This window comes from Macrobrachium nipponense, chromosome 17 (genome assembly GCF_015104395.2).
Source record: "Macrobrachium nipponense isolate FS-2020 chromosome 17, ASM1510439v2, whole genome shotgun sequence".
Lineage (NCBI taxonomy): Eukaryota > Metazoa > Arthropoda > Malacostraca > Decapoda > Palaemonidae > Macrobrachium > Macrobrachium nipponense.
In genome coordinates, this window is record NC_087210.1 from 36139859 (window position 1) to 36157469 (window position 17611).

General features: G+C 36.0%; 1 pseudogene; it reads left to right on the forward strand.

Moving 5' to 3' along the window:
- Positions 1-8839, forward strand: part of LOC135195885 (elongation factor 1-gamma-like) — a 46016-nt pseudogene extending 37177 nt beyond the window's left edge.
- The last annotated feature ends 8772 nt before the right edge of the window (positions 8840-17611 follow it).

Sequence of the window (17611 nt, forward strand, 5' to 3'; positions counted from 1 at the left end):
CTTCCTCTATTCTAACATCCATCCCTATGTTAAAGATAAACGGGCTTAGAGTCGACCCTTGGTGTAATCCTACTCTCACCTCAAAACCCTCTGTCTCCCCAACACTGCTCCTCACTCTAGTAAATACATTCCAGTACATCTCTTGTATCAATCGCTTACTTCTCTGGCACCATCTTCTCCCTCAGACTCCTCCATACCTCTTGTCTCAGGACTCGTCATAAGCCTTTTCTACTATACCAGGAAAAATAAGGAAAGCACACAGAACATTAATCCACTACGCACCAGCATCGATAATGCAGTGTCTATTCAATGCGTTGCCAGCTCATCTGAGGAATATATCAGGAGTGAGCGCAGATGTGTTTAAGAATAAGCTCGACAAATATCTCAGCTGCATCCCAGACCATCCAAGACTGGAAGATGCAAAATATACCGGAAGATGTACTAGCAACTCTCTGGTAGACATTAGAGGTGCCTCACACTGAGGGACCTGGGGCAACCCGAACAAGAGGTAAGGTCTGTAAGGTCTGTAAGGTAAGGTCAATGAATACCATATTTAGGTCCCTTTGCCTTTCCCCGAATTTCTCCATTAGTTGTCTCAGACAAAATATACCATCTGTTGTTCCCCTTCCCTTCATAAATCCCATCTGCTCTTTACCTATTTGTACTTCTTCTCTCAGTCTATCTTCTATCATCCTTTCCAATATCTTCAAAGTGTGGGACATCAATTTAATGCCCCTATAATTACCACACTTTTGGACATCGCCTTTCCTTTTCAAAATTGGGATCAATTTACTCCCACGCCACTCATTTGGTATCTTTTCCTGTTCAAGGATCTTATCATAAGATCGTACAGTATATCCACTCCTTCATCTAATGCTTTCCATGCCTCCACAGGAATCATGTCTGGTCCGGTTACCTTCCCATTCTTCATCTTCTTCAGTGCATTTAGTACCTCTTGCCTAGAAAACCTCATTAACATGCCAATGTTCACTTGTCCATCCTCTCTTATTAGTCTATTATTTTCTTCATTTAACAAATGTTCGAAATATTCTTTCCATCTCTTCACAATGTCTTCCTCCTTTCTAAGTACTACACCATCTTGATCTTTTATTTGTTTGATATGTGTAATATCTTTGGTGCTCTTATTTCTAGCCTTTGATAGCTTAATCATCTTCTTTAATCCTTCCTTTGTCCCCAGCTCATTATACACATCATCATAAGACTTTGCTTTAGCTTGGGCTACCACCTTTTTCACCGCCTTGTTTTTCTCTCTGGACCTATCTCTGTCTTCCACTGACTGTGACTCTTCCCATCTCTTCTTTGCCTCCTTATCTTTTACTACTTTCTCAATGTATTCATCCCACCACCAACTCTCCTTTTCTTCCCATATGATACCAGATGTCTCTCCTAGCAGCTCCTTTCCAAGCCTTCTTATTACTGCAGCATTTCGTGCCCACCATTCTTGAACATCTTCAATCCCTATATCACTATCCTCCTAAACCCTCCTCTTAAATTCTCTCTTTTTATTCCCTTCCTTTTCTAATTTGTACCATTTAATTTTCCTTATCCCTTTAGCTTTGGTTTTTCTTTCCCTTTTTAACTTCAAATCCATACATAGCAGTCTGTGTCGCCTGGAATAACTTTGCAGTTCTTGACCTCCACCAGCTTTATCCTTTTATAAAGAAAGTTGTCTATCGGGGAGCATCTTCCCCTACTCCTATATGTTATTAGGTGTTCCCTTTTCTTCTTAAAGAATGTGTTTACTATTGCCTTGTCGAATGACACAGCAAAGTCCACTACACTTTCTCCTTCTGGGTTTCTCTCCCCAATTCCATGGCCCCCATGCACTCGACCAATCGCCTCATTTTCACTTCCGACATGGCCATTCAAATCTGCCCCCACTATCACCCTCTCATGTTCTTCCAGTTCTTGCATTATTCCATCCATTTCTCTCCAGAAATTTCCCTTCTCTTCTTCTGTGCAATGAACTAACCAACTTGTGGTGCATATGCACTTATAATATTCAGAATCTCTCCTCCATAACATATCTTCAATCTGATGATACGGTCATTCTTTCTATGCACTTCTATCACTGTATTCTTCAGTTCACTAGACATTACTATGCCAACTCAATGTCTACGTTGTTTATTTGCTCCACTATAGTATGGCTTACATCCATCACCCAACTCTTTAGCTTTATTTCCTTTCCATCGCGTTTCTTGCACACACATAACATCTACTTTCTTTTCTCTCATCAAGCCAGCCAATTCTCTACCTCTCCCAGACATAGACCCAATATTAAGCTGACATACTCTAAACCCAATGTGAGCGCGCTTCTTTAGCTGCACCCGCTCTTGATGCAGTAGCCCTCGCCTTATCACAGAGTTAAGGCCATGTCTCTGTGCGTCGTTTACGGAGTACGCCCTAGCATTACCTCTTTCCATATTTCGGCTCATTCCCTATTTAGGTTTTGGCACAGATTTTCACAGCCGGATGCCCTTCCTGACAACAACCCTCCCTATTTATCCGGGCTTGGGACCGGCACTCATAAGGACTTGTTTGCCCCTGAGGTGGCTAGGTTAGTTATATTTGTAGAATAAGGGCTAAAATTGTGACGGATTGTGCCATTTGGAGATATAACTTTGAAAAGGAGTTGACAATAGCATATGATGATTGGTTGACAATGGGATGAGACTGAAAACAGTTAAGTGGATAGACAATAAGAGAGAGTGCAAAATCCATAGATCGGTATAGGAAAGTGGGAAAAGGAAACAAAAATAATAAGTGGTTGTTGAATTAAACTGTGAAACCAATGATCAATTAATAATATGCAAATGGGTAATCAAGAACAGACTGGATTAAAAAGTTGGGGTTTATTGGAAATATGAACCAAATCGAAAACAAGAAACTAATGAAAAAATCCAACTTTACAGAAGTGTAAATAGCTAAGCTAGTTATATCCTAAACTAAAAACGCATAAATAGGGAAATTTTGTTTCCTTATATGACTGTGTGTGTGTGATTAAATTTGATGGTCAGTAGTAAACTGGTGTCAAGACAACAGTGATCTCTCGACGCCGAAAAGCTAACCACCATAGTACGTTAAGATGAAAAAGTCCTGATGAATGAATATTCAACGCTGCTTCATTAAGCCTTTCACACAAAAAGAACAATCCTTCACCTCAGCCAAGTAACTGAATCTTGCATTATGATGTATGGAGAAATCAAATAATGCTTTGATACGATTGTGAAAAAATACAGCGTCTTTATTATTTACATTCCATGACAAATGGCACAGAATACTCTACTGACAATTAAAACTGATTCTTTTTTCATGTTCCATATCAGTATGTCTACCACTTTGTTGTTTTTGAGCTCATTTACGCATGATTGTTAGATGTAGCTGTATGATCTTTTTTGAAGATTTTTTTTATTTTATTGGTAAGAAACAGAGAGGGTTGCATTCCCACTTTGTTTGTGATAATTATATTTTTTTATATGATTGTCTAATTATAAATAAAAATATAGCCTCTTGGCACCACTACTTTCTTTTGTAAATTATTGTGTAAGAAATCATATTCTAAATAAAGTATATAATAATAATAATAATAATATAATAATAATAATAATAATAATAATAATAATAATAATAATATATTATATTATTATTATTATTATTATTATTATTATTATTATTATTATAAAATAAACATTCAGTACACGGTTCTTTTTTATTTCATAAGCATTGCCAATGTCATCTTTTAATTGAGCCTTCAGATATGGGAGCAGCAAATCACTGCATAAAAGGAGAGATAGAGAGAGAGAGAGAGAGCTGATGAACACTTCATATTTTGTATTCATTGACTTTCCCATCGCAAACATAATTCTCTCTCTCTCTCTCTCTCTCTCTCTCTCTCTCTCTCTCTCTCTCTCTCTCTCTTCATGCAGTGATTTGCTGCTCCCATCTACCCTTTCTTTAATAAATACATCAGCGTCTCGATGCGCAAATTTATACGTTCCCGGCCCCTAAGTACAAGAGACAGTTATGGCGAGGTACAGGTGCGTCCGCGTACAGTTAATATTTATTAGAGCTATGTATACTCTGATATACGCGCCTAAGCCTCCTACTAGACTTTCGGAAAGATGCACTCTTATATCGAAATATGTGAAAGTGTTCTTTAAGCTTGGTTTTTTGTTCCTGATATCCCTCCAACAAGTTTGCTCGTGAAGAATTGTATATAGAATATGAGAGAGCTTTGTTAAAAGCATTTTACTATTGATATACATATAAAGCATACTTACAATTCAGTCCAGTAAAAATTATCAATAAAGCAATATATGCTTTTTAAAGCATTGCTGCATCTACAAAATTTCTAAAATTGCTCTTAAGACATGAATTATAAAAGTCTGAAAATGGCCTCTTGAAAGACCAGCTCTACACTGAAGATAATTGAATTAACAGACCTTAATAGCAAAGGAAAGGACAATAGTTCACTGTTACGGAATAAAAGAAAAGAAATACTTTCAGGATTTCAGGAATTCAATTGTCAAAACCTGTTCGAAAATTTTTAACATAAACTTTTGTATATCACGAATAGTAATATCTACAAAGTGAATGTTTGGCAAATATCTTCCTTTTACAAAACTTTCTTGTCAGTAGCACTTGACATAAAAACTGGCTAATTAAGAAGAAATCACGGCGTACGTAGATCTATCAACTGCTGTGCCCCATTCAGAAGTAATCACTCTTCGACAACAAAAATCATCCAATCACTCACACTTCCGTGAAATGTAACTTTCCTTGGGTTTCCTCTTATGACTCGTATATCATCGCCTAAATAAGAAATATTACATTTAGATCCAACTTCCAAAAGTATTCCAACTACCACTCTCTCTCTCTCTCTCTCTCTCTCTCGTCTCTCTCTCTCTCTCTCTCTCTCTCTCAAGAACTTTAGATTATAATAAATCAGGGCCTTTTCACTAAAGTGATCATATTCCTTTAGAATGAAAGTGGTCAGTGGAAAATGCTACTGGAAGATCTCTATTCGCAGTATAGTAGTATCCACCTTTTATGCTCTATTATTTTATTTTCCGGCCGGCCTCTGGTTCACATAAGTTCCAGTTGTCGGTACCGGTGGAAGACCTCTCCCCAGTCCACCAAACCAACCCACCGTGACCAGAAGAGGTTGCGGTTATAATTGTCAATATTGATGTAAAGGGATGGTTTCGTCTCGAACGAACTACGCATCAATTTTTTCTTTTTATGAGGTCGCCTACTGTATATACTGTACCGTATGAACTTCATCGAACACAACGAAACGAATGACGTATTCATTTCATTTTCCCTCCCTGAGGCAGCAAACAGACAAGATGATGGACAAGGTAAACATGGACGTTAATAACCAAGGGGCGCAGATGGTAAGGAGCCTTCAATAAGCGGCGTGGAAGATGCTTAGGCAGTTCAGATGAATCCACATCATTCTTGCTTCCTTTCAGGATAATATACATATATATATATATATATATGTATGATATATATATATATATATATATATATATATATATATATATATATATATATATGCATGTGTACGTGCGTGTATGTGTGTGTGTGTATTACTTATACGAAAGGGGAGAAAAAGAGGTATTTGCATTAAACACCTCAGTTCATTGCATCAGCAGGGATGTTTACGAATTTATTTCTCCATCAAGTAACGAATTTATGTTAAGAGAACAGTTTTATATCATTTCAAGATACATTAATGAGAGAATCATTTTCCTGTCTGGTTAGTGAAAGACATCGTATGGCTTTTGTTTCATATCGGGTAGTACTCTTTATGGTATAATATAAATATGATAGTTGGAAAGATAGATAGATAGATAGCTTGATAGAATACCTGCAGAATGGTTTCAATAGAGTAGTGGATTATCATGTATAAAGAGGGAAAGAGAGAGAGAGAGAGAGAGAGAGAGAGAGAGAGAGAGAGAGGGAGGGGTGCTGAGCGGTGGACAGACAGACAGACAGACGGAGAAAGAAGGTAGAGCAATATCCTGTGCCCCAAAATCCCACAGCAGTGACGTCACGCAGCGGCGTCGGGTTGCTCACCTACCAGACATCCTTAGCCGTAATCTCACAAGCAAATTTCCATCAGGGCCTCAACTTGTCTATTGATCACGACAGAGAGTATGGGAAAAAAGGCCGTGTCGTATACCCGTCTTACGGATCAAAGTGGCTTATCTTGTCACTGGCTGTCGAGGTGCAGAAGCGATATGCATATTCATTTAAACTCTGACGCGACCAGAGGAAAAAAAATTAGGGGTATTGGGTGTTGCCTTGGGAGAACGGAAAGTGAGATTCTAGTGGCTGCCACAAGAGCAGCAGCAATAGCAATAGTGGTTTACACATTGGCGAAAGTGAAAGCGAGGAAAAGGAGAAACTGCTGGGGAATGAAAGATGAATGATAAAAATGCCAAGTTCCGCCAAAAAGGGGTTAGGGGTAGAACAGAGAAAGAATGGGTAGAGAAGCAAGCAAGATGCTCTTATTAAAGTCTGGATGCAAATACAAGTCAATGAATGGCGAATTAAGTAGGGAAACTAAAGTTTTGCAGAAAATAAATATATTACAGTGAAATATAAAAGGAAACTTAATATTAATGAAAAAGGAACCGTAAAAAAAGTGAAAAAAAAATATGAGACGAAAGTATTAAAATACTGATACGTAAATAAAGCAAATTAAACAAGATGAAAAGATTGTCATAAGTGCCGAGGTGCTTCCTTTGCCTGTAACAACAAAGTACAAACGGAAAAATATCAAGTCATTAGAATCATCAGCTGCATTCATGTTATATTATATATACACGAGTTGTCCATTTACATGGAAGCGTTTATCTAATTGTCCGTTGTAGATATCCGATTTATGTAATTGCCCCTGTGCAGTTTCATAAATTCAGTAGCAAACTGTTTTTACTGACTGAATTTTTAATCTCAAGTCATGAAGTAATTTTGAATGGCTCAACATTAAGGAACTTTCGCCAGTCATTCAATCTTATATCTTTAATGACTTTTGTTGAATGTTTCATCTCCATTTTTGCCTCTGAAGTTATTGCTAAGATTCAGGACGTAAAATATACTTTTGTACATTATTTTTCCCACAATTGCTTCATGGAATCTGCAATTGTCTCTGTATCTTCTGAATTTAAGAAGAATGGCATGAAACCACAGTTATAAGGGAAAGTAAATGAAAAAATAAAAGTAACATAGAGCAGATACTCGATTAATTTCTTTTGATAAGGAGTCTCTAACGTCAAAGACCTCTGAATGAACAGCCCTGAGATCCATATTTAATTCTGAGATGGCTTATATATTAGGGCAGGAAATCTACGAGAGATAGTCATTTTACTTGTATAAACTGCTCACTGAATGACACCAAAAATGTATAGAGAAAAGTTGAGGTCACTCTCCGGCATACATGTTTATCTGGTAATAGCGACCAGCAGATTCTAGTGTAATTCTCTCTCTCTCTCTCTCTTCTTGATCATGTGTATATATTTTTACAATATACATACATATATATATATATATATATATATATATATATATATATTAGTGTGTGTGTGTGTGTGTATGTGAAATTGTAATAGTCACAATGCCCTCTTAACTTATCAAATTCTTTAATCTTTTCTTTTTTTTTTTTTTTTTTGGACACGCTTGTCACTACAATGCCTTAAGCTCCGACTTCAAAGAAATTGTGAAGAAATCATAATGTCAGGTAGCGGGAACGAACCCGCGATCCCATAATCACGAGGAGGTGACCTTGCCGACCTGACCGCGAGAAGGATAAAAGTCTATTCCCTCTCGTACATATATATATATATACCTTTCATTTTCATATATATATATATATATATATATATATATATATATATATATATATATATTTATTAGAGCTGGAATAGACCCAACCCCAACATCGTGGTCAAGTGGACAATCGTTTTTTATTGCATTTATGGCTGAAATATATATGTAGAATCTATTGGTTATTATTTTTACCAGACACATATGAAATTGTAATAGCCACAATGCCCTCTTAACTTCTCAAATTCCTTGCCTTTTTTTTTTTTTTTTTTTTTTTTTTTTTTTGGATGGCAGTCAACTATACACGTACCCAGAGAACTTCAGGACCTTCAAGGCCTCGATTGCAGCTCAGTACAGTGGGGCCAAGGTCAATGTCGGCAAGAACTTTGTTTTTGGCGAGACCATTAAGTCTGGTGCCTTTTTGAAGAAATTCCCCTCTGGCAAGGCACAAGCGTTTGAGACCACCAATGCCAAATGCATCTTTAAAAGCAATCCCATTGCATGGACTGTGGCCAATGATCAGCTCCGTGGGAAGACAGCCATGGGTCAGGCCCAGGTTGTTGCCTGGATGAACTTTGCTGACAATGAAATCCCACCAGGCTCATGCACATGGGTGTTCCCCTGCCTGGGAATAATGCAGTTCAACAAAAGCAACACCGAGAGGGCAAAGGAGGATATCAAAAAAGCCCTCGGTGCCCTCAATACCCATCTCTTAGTGCGCTGCACGCTCCTCCATCTCTACCAGTATGTGATGGAACCCTCCTTCAGGAAGCCATTCCAGAATGTCAAATCGACGGTTTACAACCATCACCAAGAAGCCCCAAGTGAAAAGCTATCATCGGTGACTTCAAGATGTGTGAAGAAATGGCTCCGTTTGACAACAAGAAATTCAAGGAAAGATCAAGGAAAGATCAAGCAGGGTGGAGGTGAAAAGAAGCAAGAGAAAAAGAAGAGGAAGGAACCCAAAAAGGAGCAGCACATTTGAAGTTGGAGTTCAAGGTTTTGTAGTGACAAGCGTATCCACCCCCGGCCGCCCCCCCCACCCCCCAACGAAAAAAAGATAGCAAAGAATTTGAGAAGTTAAGAGGGTATTAAGGCTATTCCAATTTCTTATGTATCTGGTAAAAATGACCAGAAGATCCTACATATGTTTCAGCCTAAAAATCAATAAAAACGATTGCCCACTTGACTACGATGGCGAGGATGGGTCTATTCCACCTCTAATAAATATATATCTGAAAACGACAGACAGGTATATATGTATGTACGAGAGAGAATAGACTTTTATCCTTCTCGTGGTCAGGTCGGCAAGGTCACCTCGTCGTGATTATGGTATTGCGAGTTCGCTTCCGGACATCATGATTCCTTCAAAATTTCTTTGAAGTTGGAGCTCAAGGCCTCGTAGTGACAAGCGTATCCAAAAAAGAGCAAAGAATTTAAGAAGTTGAGACGGCTTTGTGACTATTACAATTTCGTATGTATCTGATAAAAATGACCATTAGATTCTATACACACACACACACACACATGTTATATATAATATATATATATATATATATATATATATATATATATATATATATATATATATATGTGTGTATATACGTAATGACCTACAACGAAATCATCAAAGTGGAATGAAACTAAAACACGAGAAATCTGTCACCACGGAAAGGGGTGACATAAGTAACTGATAAAATGCTCTCTTATTCGCCTGCTCCTTTCTCTTCTTCTTCTTCTTTTTCTTTCTCCCCTTCTTCCTTACGAAAAGGGGAGCATAACCTTTAACCCTGTTGGTATATAACCCCTTCACCGCACAACAATTTATATGATAAGCGTTTAATTTCGGAGGAAAAAAAATTGAATAAAAACGATTTCGAAGTTTTCTCATTTAACTTTGGAAGCCCCGTGCAATTTCGGACAGCTAAATTATGCTTAACATGCTCCTTTTGTATGCGATTTTTTTTATACTAATAGACATAAACATCTGTGTCATATGGACTTGTGCGTGTATGCAAGTACAAAATTGTTTGTGGTTGTTTATGATCTTTACCGTATTAAAAACAAAATCTTACTTTTATGTGTGACTCTTTCTATATCAAACTAAAGTGTATCTATAAATTGTTTTCCTTTGTAACAGCTGGAATTAAACTCCAAGTCCACAGACCCCGTCGCGTCGTTCAGCCCAGAACCTTTGTCTCTCATCACATCACCCGTCCGAAAGGAAGATGCAAGTCCGAAAATAAAATGTGCTCACAGCTCTTTTTTTTCTTGGGGGAGGAGCTTGGGGTATTAAAAGATGTTGTGATAAATGCAATTAAAAGAAGCATAGGAATTGTTATTCAGCGAGTAAAAGCCAAAAAGTGCAAGAATATCCGCAGATATCTCTATGTTAGAGTGAAGTACATAAATGCGTCAGAATTAGTGACTGCATGAATTATACTCCCTTGAAAACAAATCAACCGACAAATATTTCTTTTTTTTTTTTTTCAAAATAAGAAAATCTATTACCATCCTTTAGATAGATTAAGTTGTGATTAAAGTGCTTGAGGATCGTTGCAGTGATGTCCACACAGATTTAGAGAGCGGTGTCGGACTAATTTCCTTATTGAAACAGAAAAACAAAATAAAATCTATACGGACAAACGCAGAAATATATTTGACAGTAAAATAGGTTCATACTGAAATGCGCATGCCTGGAATGAATGGTAAATTTCAATGGAACACGTAGTTGTGGTGCAGCATAAGAAAAAAATAGTACATACATATAAAAAGACAGCAGAAGAGGCTGGAAATGAAAAGAATGCTCTAACAATTCTAAAATATGCCAATATTATCATATTATTAACACCAATATCATTAATGTCTTAAATATCACGACAGTTACTGTATTTTTACTTCTTGTATAATCAAGAATTAGAGAAATAATCTTCAAACATGTGGCATGTAAAACTTATTCATAATGAATCAGTACAAAAAAAAACAATGAACATATCTCGAATTTATTTAATTATCGCTTAGTCATATATCTATATAATACATAATTATCTTCCGGAACAGATTAAATAAAATACTGCAGATAGAAAGCAAAATAATGATTTAGATGAATCACCAGAAAAACAAACATATTCATAATAAAGCAGTAAGCATGACATTATTAGCGTCGTTATCAGCTTGACGAAGAGAAAATTGGCCAGCCTGTTGACAAAGAGTCTGCCATAACTAGCACAAAGGCGTACACGAATGTAGCTCATCCTTATGACTTTTTATTGTCTTCTTTATTTCGCTGTATTGAGAGAACATTCTGCTGTAACTTTCTGAATTACGAAAATACATGCAGAAGGCTTTCAAAGAAAAGAAGATCGATTTTAACAGATAATAAGGAAGAAGGGATCCAAATACACAGCAAAACAAACAAGGATAACCTGATGGAACAAAGTGATACAGATCGTAGGCTTTGCGAACATTTGCAATGATTATGGTTATGACTGGACGTAGTTTGTGAGCAGAATACTAACCAGTACAAACAGAAGCACATCCGTTGACATATCTGCTAATGAAAACTCTCACCCACCTAACAAGATTTTACAAAGGAAGGATAACAACAAATTCTTACAGACACGCACACGCATATATAATATATATATATATATATATAAGATATATATATATACAATATAATATATATATATTATATATATTATATAATTATATATATATATATATATCATAGCACTTTATAACTTTTTACAAGTTACTTATGTATTATATATATATATATATATATATATATATATATATATATATATATATCATAGCACTGTATAACTTTTTACCAGTTACTTATGTCAATTGCTATGATCCTAGGTCCTTCTTAACATCTCAGATTCTTTACACTCTTATGATACACTTGTCATTACAAAACCTCATACCAAAAATGTATTAACATAAAGCAATTCTTCCTTAGCAGGAATCAGAACAAGGTCATGTTATTGTATGGTGACAATCGTGTGCAAAAAGTATGAAGAATTCGGAAAGTTAAAAAGATAATTAAATTATTATAATTTTATATATAAATATATATATATATATATATATATATATATATATATATATATATATATATAGTATAAAATGTCTGAATGTTTAAAGAGTCATTTTTATTGTGAAGAGCCTTTCTCCAAGTGTTAGTCTTCTATTGAAAGATAACATAGATTCAGAAAACAGGATATCTTAAAGTAAATCAGAAGAAATGAATAAGAACAAAAAACAAATGACATGAAAACACGACTATATACACATCTACAACAAGTAGAACAAGAACTAACGAAAGTCCACTGCAGCATAACCATACATATATATATATACATATATATATATATATATATATATATATATATATATATATATATATATACATATATATATATGTGTGTGTGTATATATATATATATATATATAATATATATATATATATATATATATATACATATATACGCTTTTAGCTACGAATGTCCTTTCATACCCATTTCGCTCTACCGCGGTATTTATTAATAATATTTTCATATATGTTAAAGGAAGGGGAATTCTTTAGTTGATAATAATTTCGTCCCCTCGTGGATTCGAACCAGCACACAGAGAAGAAATCAAGTCGGAACCGGTATCCAGTTATACCTAACTTGTTGGCCGAGTCGGGAATCTCACTGAAATCCTGATTTCTCCTCTGAGCGCTGGTTCGAATCCACGAGAGGACGAAATTATTATTAACTAAAAAGTTCCCCTTCGGTTAGCATAATATGAAAATATATTAATTCCGACGTAGAGCGAATTGGATATTAATGGTGATTTCATACACACACACACACACTCACACACACACACACACACACACACACACATATATATATATATATATTATCATATATATATATATATATATATACGTATATATATAAAGTATAAACGTATACACAGGAAAATCACAGACCAGAAGTTCTGTACCAAGTGCTTTCACGTGCTTGTTCATGTGAAAACACTTGATAATGAACTTCTGCTTGTAATTTTCCTGTGGTATTCGTTTATATACCGAGTCACGTGCATCTGCTGTGATTATATATATATATATATATATATATATATATATATATATATATATATATATATATATATATGTGTGTGTGTGTGTGTGTGTGTGTGTGTGTGTGTGTGTGTGTAAAAATAGAATCAAAGCAAATTCAAAATTATAATAAACGTTTACTGAAACCTTAATTGCATGGTTTTTAGATTTTTTTTTAGTTTTTGTACATGTAGCATTGTGTATATTCTTTGGCTTCTAGTTTTCGTGGTTATGTTCACAGCTTAAGGCGTGTGATCGCTGGAAAGGAATTCATCTACTAGCTATCTAGGAATTCACAGTCCAGAAAACAAAGCATTCATAAAAATTCAGTTGAGTTAGGCTATGTAAGCCTACGATTGAACTGTAACTCTCTCCATTAAAGGGACGATGAAGCTAAAAATACCTTTAAAATATTGTAGATTAAATGAAAGTGTAATGAAAGGTCCACTTCATTAAGAATAAAGCAAATTGTGTTGGTGCTGTAAAGTACTATGAAACACTACTACAAATTTTGGTTAACAAAGACTTTCACTTGAGCTACCGACCTCGTCTTTGGAACTTCTTATGTCGACGAGTGGAGTACGAGATCAAGTGACCTCACGTCATGTGTCTACTTTCTCAACTTTTTTTTCAAATTCATGTACTGACGTTATGTAAGACACTGACAAAATGATACATTTATCCTTAAGGAAAATGAGTTCTTAGAAAACTGCTCACATTATTCAGTTTAAGTCATAATCTGAGAGAATTGCATAAGTCTATAGGGTCTCCAGTTGTGGGGGATTTCTCCATATATGCCCAATGAGCAGAAGAAGAAAACGCAGAAGAAGAAGAAGAAGAAGAAGAAATAGAAAAAGAAGCCTTTAAATCTGCCACGTGCACAGGCGGGCAGATTCACCCAAGTCTTTGATCACTTCCTCGAGGGTTCTCTGGCAGCCTGATTTGTAAACGGCTTCGGGCCCTTAAGTACCTGGGGGAAATGGGAGAGAGGACGCAGAAGAGGGGGACTGAAATTTCCAGATTTCGTGCAAAGTAGAAAAGGAGGATACTTGTACTGTTTGCTCAGTTCTCAGCGCCCAGTGTTAATGCTCTTTCCTAAATTGGCTGCGATAGTCATCGTCGATTGGTATTATAATCAAATAGCATAATTATCATCATGATCACTGTCTTCAGTTCAGCCAGACATGAAAGCATTACTAATTCTCACAAACACACACATAACCACACACGCGCGCGCGCACACACACACACACACACACACACGTATAAATATATATATATAGATATATATATATATATATAGATAATATATAAATATATAATATGATATATATTATAATATATATAAGTCTATATATATATATCTATATATATATATATATATATATATATATATATATATACATATATGTGTGTGTGTGTGTGTGTATGTATGTATGTGTGAGTATATACGTATGTATGTATGTTTATATGTGTGTCTACAGTTATAGCCTTATCCGTTTGGAGTAGGCGGCTACACACAATTCCTTTCAATGAGAAATAAAACAAAAGTTGAAAAGCAAGAACGAGTAACCGATATTTTTACCATAAATTATCATCACAACGCATATGAGTAATCTTTGTCATGAAAGAAAGAAAGGAGTTGGAAAGACTAATGATTGAGCACGCATACTGTTTAGAGGTACTTTTTTGGACAAAAAATAAAACTTTCTTATATGAGGTACAATTACAAATACAACATTCCAGATGCAAAAGCAAAAACAATATCTATACAACAACGAACTGATAAAAAAAAAAAAAACTCGCTCATCCAGTGGGTTCCAAACATTCTTTGGTAGTCAAATAAAACTTGTAATTTTTCGTTTTACGTAAGACCTAACTTATTTTGCCAAGACAATATATCGATTCCTAAATATTAGGCCCCCTCTTTTCCAGTACCATAGTAACTACAAGTTGTTCTGTAATTACTGTTCAGGATTTGGTGGCCAAAAATGTAGCAAAAGAAGAGTGTTTGTTTTTGTTTATGTGTCATCAATATGAAAAAAGAAAAATGAGTAAAATTCATTACTAAATGTAAAAGGTACAGCGATTAAAGGAAACTATCCAAGTATTAAAGCCGATGTGAAACACGATGAGTAAAACAAAAGCAGAATTGCTTTACTTACTATCCAGCAGCCACCATCCTATTTAAATCAGGCTAAATTGTAGCCACTACTTAGCTGTGAAAAAAATTGAATGAGACAGAAACCTAGAAAAGGCTGGCTTTTTAGTGCGACCGAAGTGTTTGGACAAATGAGCCTTTTTCATCAGGGAAAACAGACTGCTCGAAAGATCAAAATGACTGATGTTACACTTGTCGGGAGTTGACATGATACAGATAAAGCTTCTGTTTGAGCTTTTCCGTAGCCTCAAAAGTGTAGTAATTTTATCACACAGGAATCTCGCTCCTGATTTAGCAGTGAAAGGGCGAAATGTCCGAATCTGTTGACCAGTTTCCCTCCAAAGCAAATACAAGGTAAGGGAAGCAGTTTCGTCAGTGGAAAAAATATTATCCAAGGCAAACACAATTTACTTTAATGGTCATCTTGACTTGATTTGAAAGACAGGCTGCCTGAAATAGGCCTTTCAACATTTAGGAACAATGAATGGTCAACCTTATCAAATTTAAGCATAGCAGGAAATAGTAAAACTGTCTATGGCTAATTTTTGAGCCGTGGTATTTGAAAGATATTCGTAAGATATTCGTTCAAAACCAAGTTTAAATGCAAAAAATAATAATTATCATTTGGTCATTTTCTATGTTGTGCACATAATCTTCTCTTATTCGTCTATTGAGCTAGGAAAGTGCAAATAATTAAAAATTTAATATTAACATTATTACTAAAACCTAAATATTTAACAATAAAGAGAAACTTCAAACCACTTGACATCCCTTAACACAGTAACAATGACCATGCTCATTGATTGTTTGTAAATCAAAGGGGCCCTTTCTTCTGAATATATTTCCCAACTATAGTCATGTGTGGAATTTTGTGGATTGTTACTTCATGCATTCCGACTACTGATAGTTGCCAAAGCACCATTCCTGGAAGTGTGAATGAAGTCACCACAGTAGATATAGACACCATTTCAGCTCAACCTCAACACCCAACCCCCAATTCGGCTCACAGGCGATAAACCCCATAAGCTAGCCTTTATTTTAAATCACATATGTTGACCATTAACAACCCCATGGGAAAACCACTAAATATCTCACAACTCTTCAGATAGATCCGTGGTTTCGCTTGACCCCTTGAAAATACCCAACCCCATTTTGGCTCAAGATATACTCTACAGATGAAAAAACCACCATTTCACGACCCCTTGAAGATACCCAACGCATTTTGGCTCAAGATATACTATTCGGATGAAAAAACCACCATTTCACATAAATATGAATATGAATGAAAAAATTCTAAGTCCCTTAACCTAACCTAACCCAACCTAACCTAACCTAACCCATCAAGTGAAAAATTTCTAAGTCCCTTAACCTTACCTAACCCACCCTAACCTTACCTAACCTGACCCAACCCTACCTATTAGCTAAAGATATACTCTACGGATGTAAAAAAAACCCATTCCACACAAATATGAATATGAGGGTTATATCCAACCCCATTTTGGCTCAAGATATACCCTTCAGACGAAAAACCGCCATTTCACATAAATAAGAATATGAGGGAAAAAATTCGAAGTCCCTTAACCTAACCTAACCTAACCCACATAGTATATGAATAATATGAATATGAGGAACAATTTCTAAGTCCCTTAGCCTAACCTAACCCACATGAGTGAGTATATGAAAGCATATGAATACGAGTAAAATAAATTATAACTCCCTTAACCTGACTTTCTTCATGACTCACTGCCAGGTGCGCAACATGTCATATCACGTGATAGTATGATTACGAAAAGATTTCTAAACTCCATTCAAATTCAGGTAGCAGCTGATAAGCACCCACTGCAGCTACAGTTTCTTTGTGACTCACTGCCAGGTGCACAACATGTCACATCGCGGTGGTGCGCATTCACACGAGACACACAACATGGCGCGACTATCACAGCTCGATAATCCATCTCCATGTCCAGTGTCATACGCATAACACACACGCACACACACATGACACGATATACCGCTTTAGTGAAATCTCATACGAGGGTGATAAATAGACGATTGTAACCACCTGCACACACATGTACTGTTAATTCCACAGGTTTCACTGATGTTAGTTAATCCCCAAGACCTGATGTGAAAAGACATTTACGATTGCTACCACCGGTATATAAGGTCAAATGGCTGCAGCAAGACCCACATCAGTTTGCCAACAGGCTGCTCTACTCCACAACATCTCCATGCATAATTCAACCAGCAACAGCAGCGATGAAACTATGAGTGACAGCTCCATTGACATTCCTTTGCTGTGGCTTATATATACGACACCGAAAGCTCAAACTAGCCAGGGGACTGCTGAGTCTACTGTCAAAGTTGAAAGAAGAGGAGCGAACAGACCCGACCCAGGACGATCCTTAACAGAAGGTACAGCAAGGAGCGCCACTCCACAGGATGGTGACCTTCTTTTTATTTAGAGGTTTATCAAGATG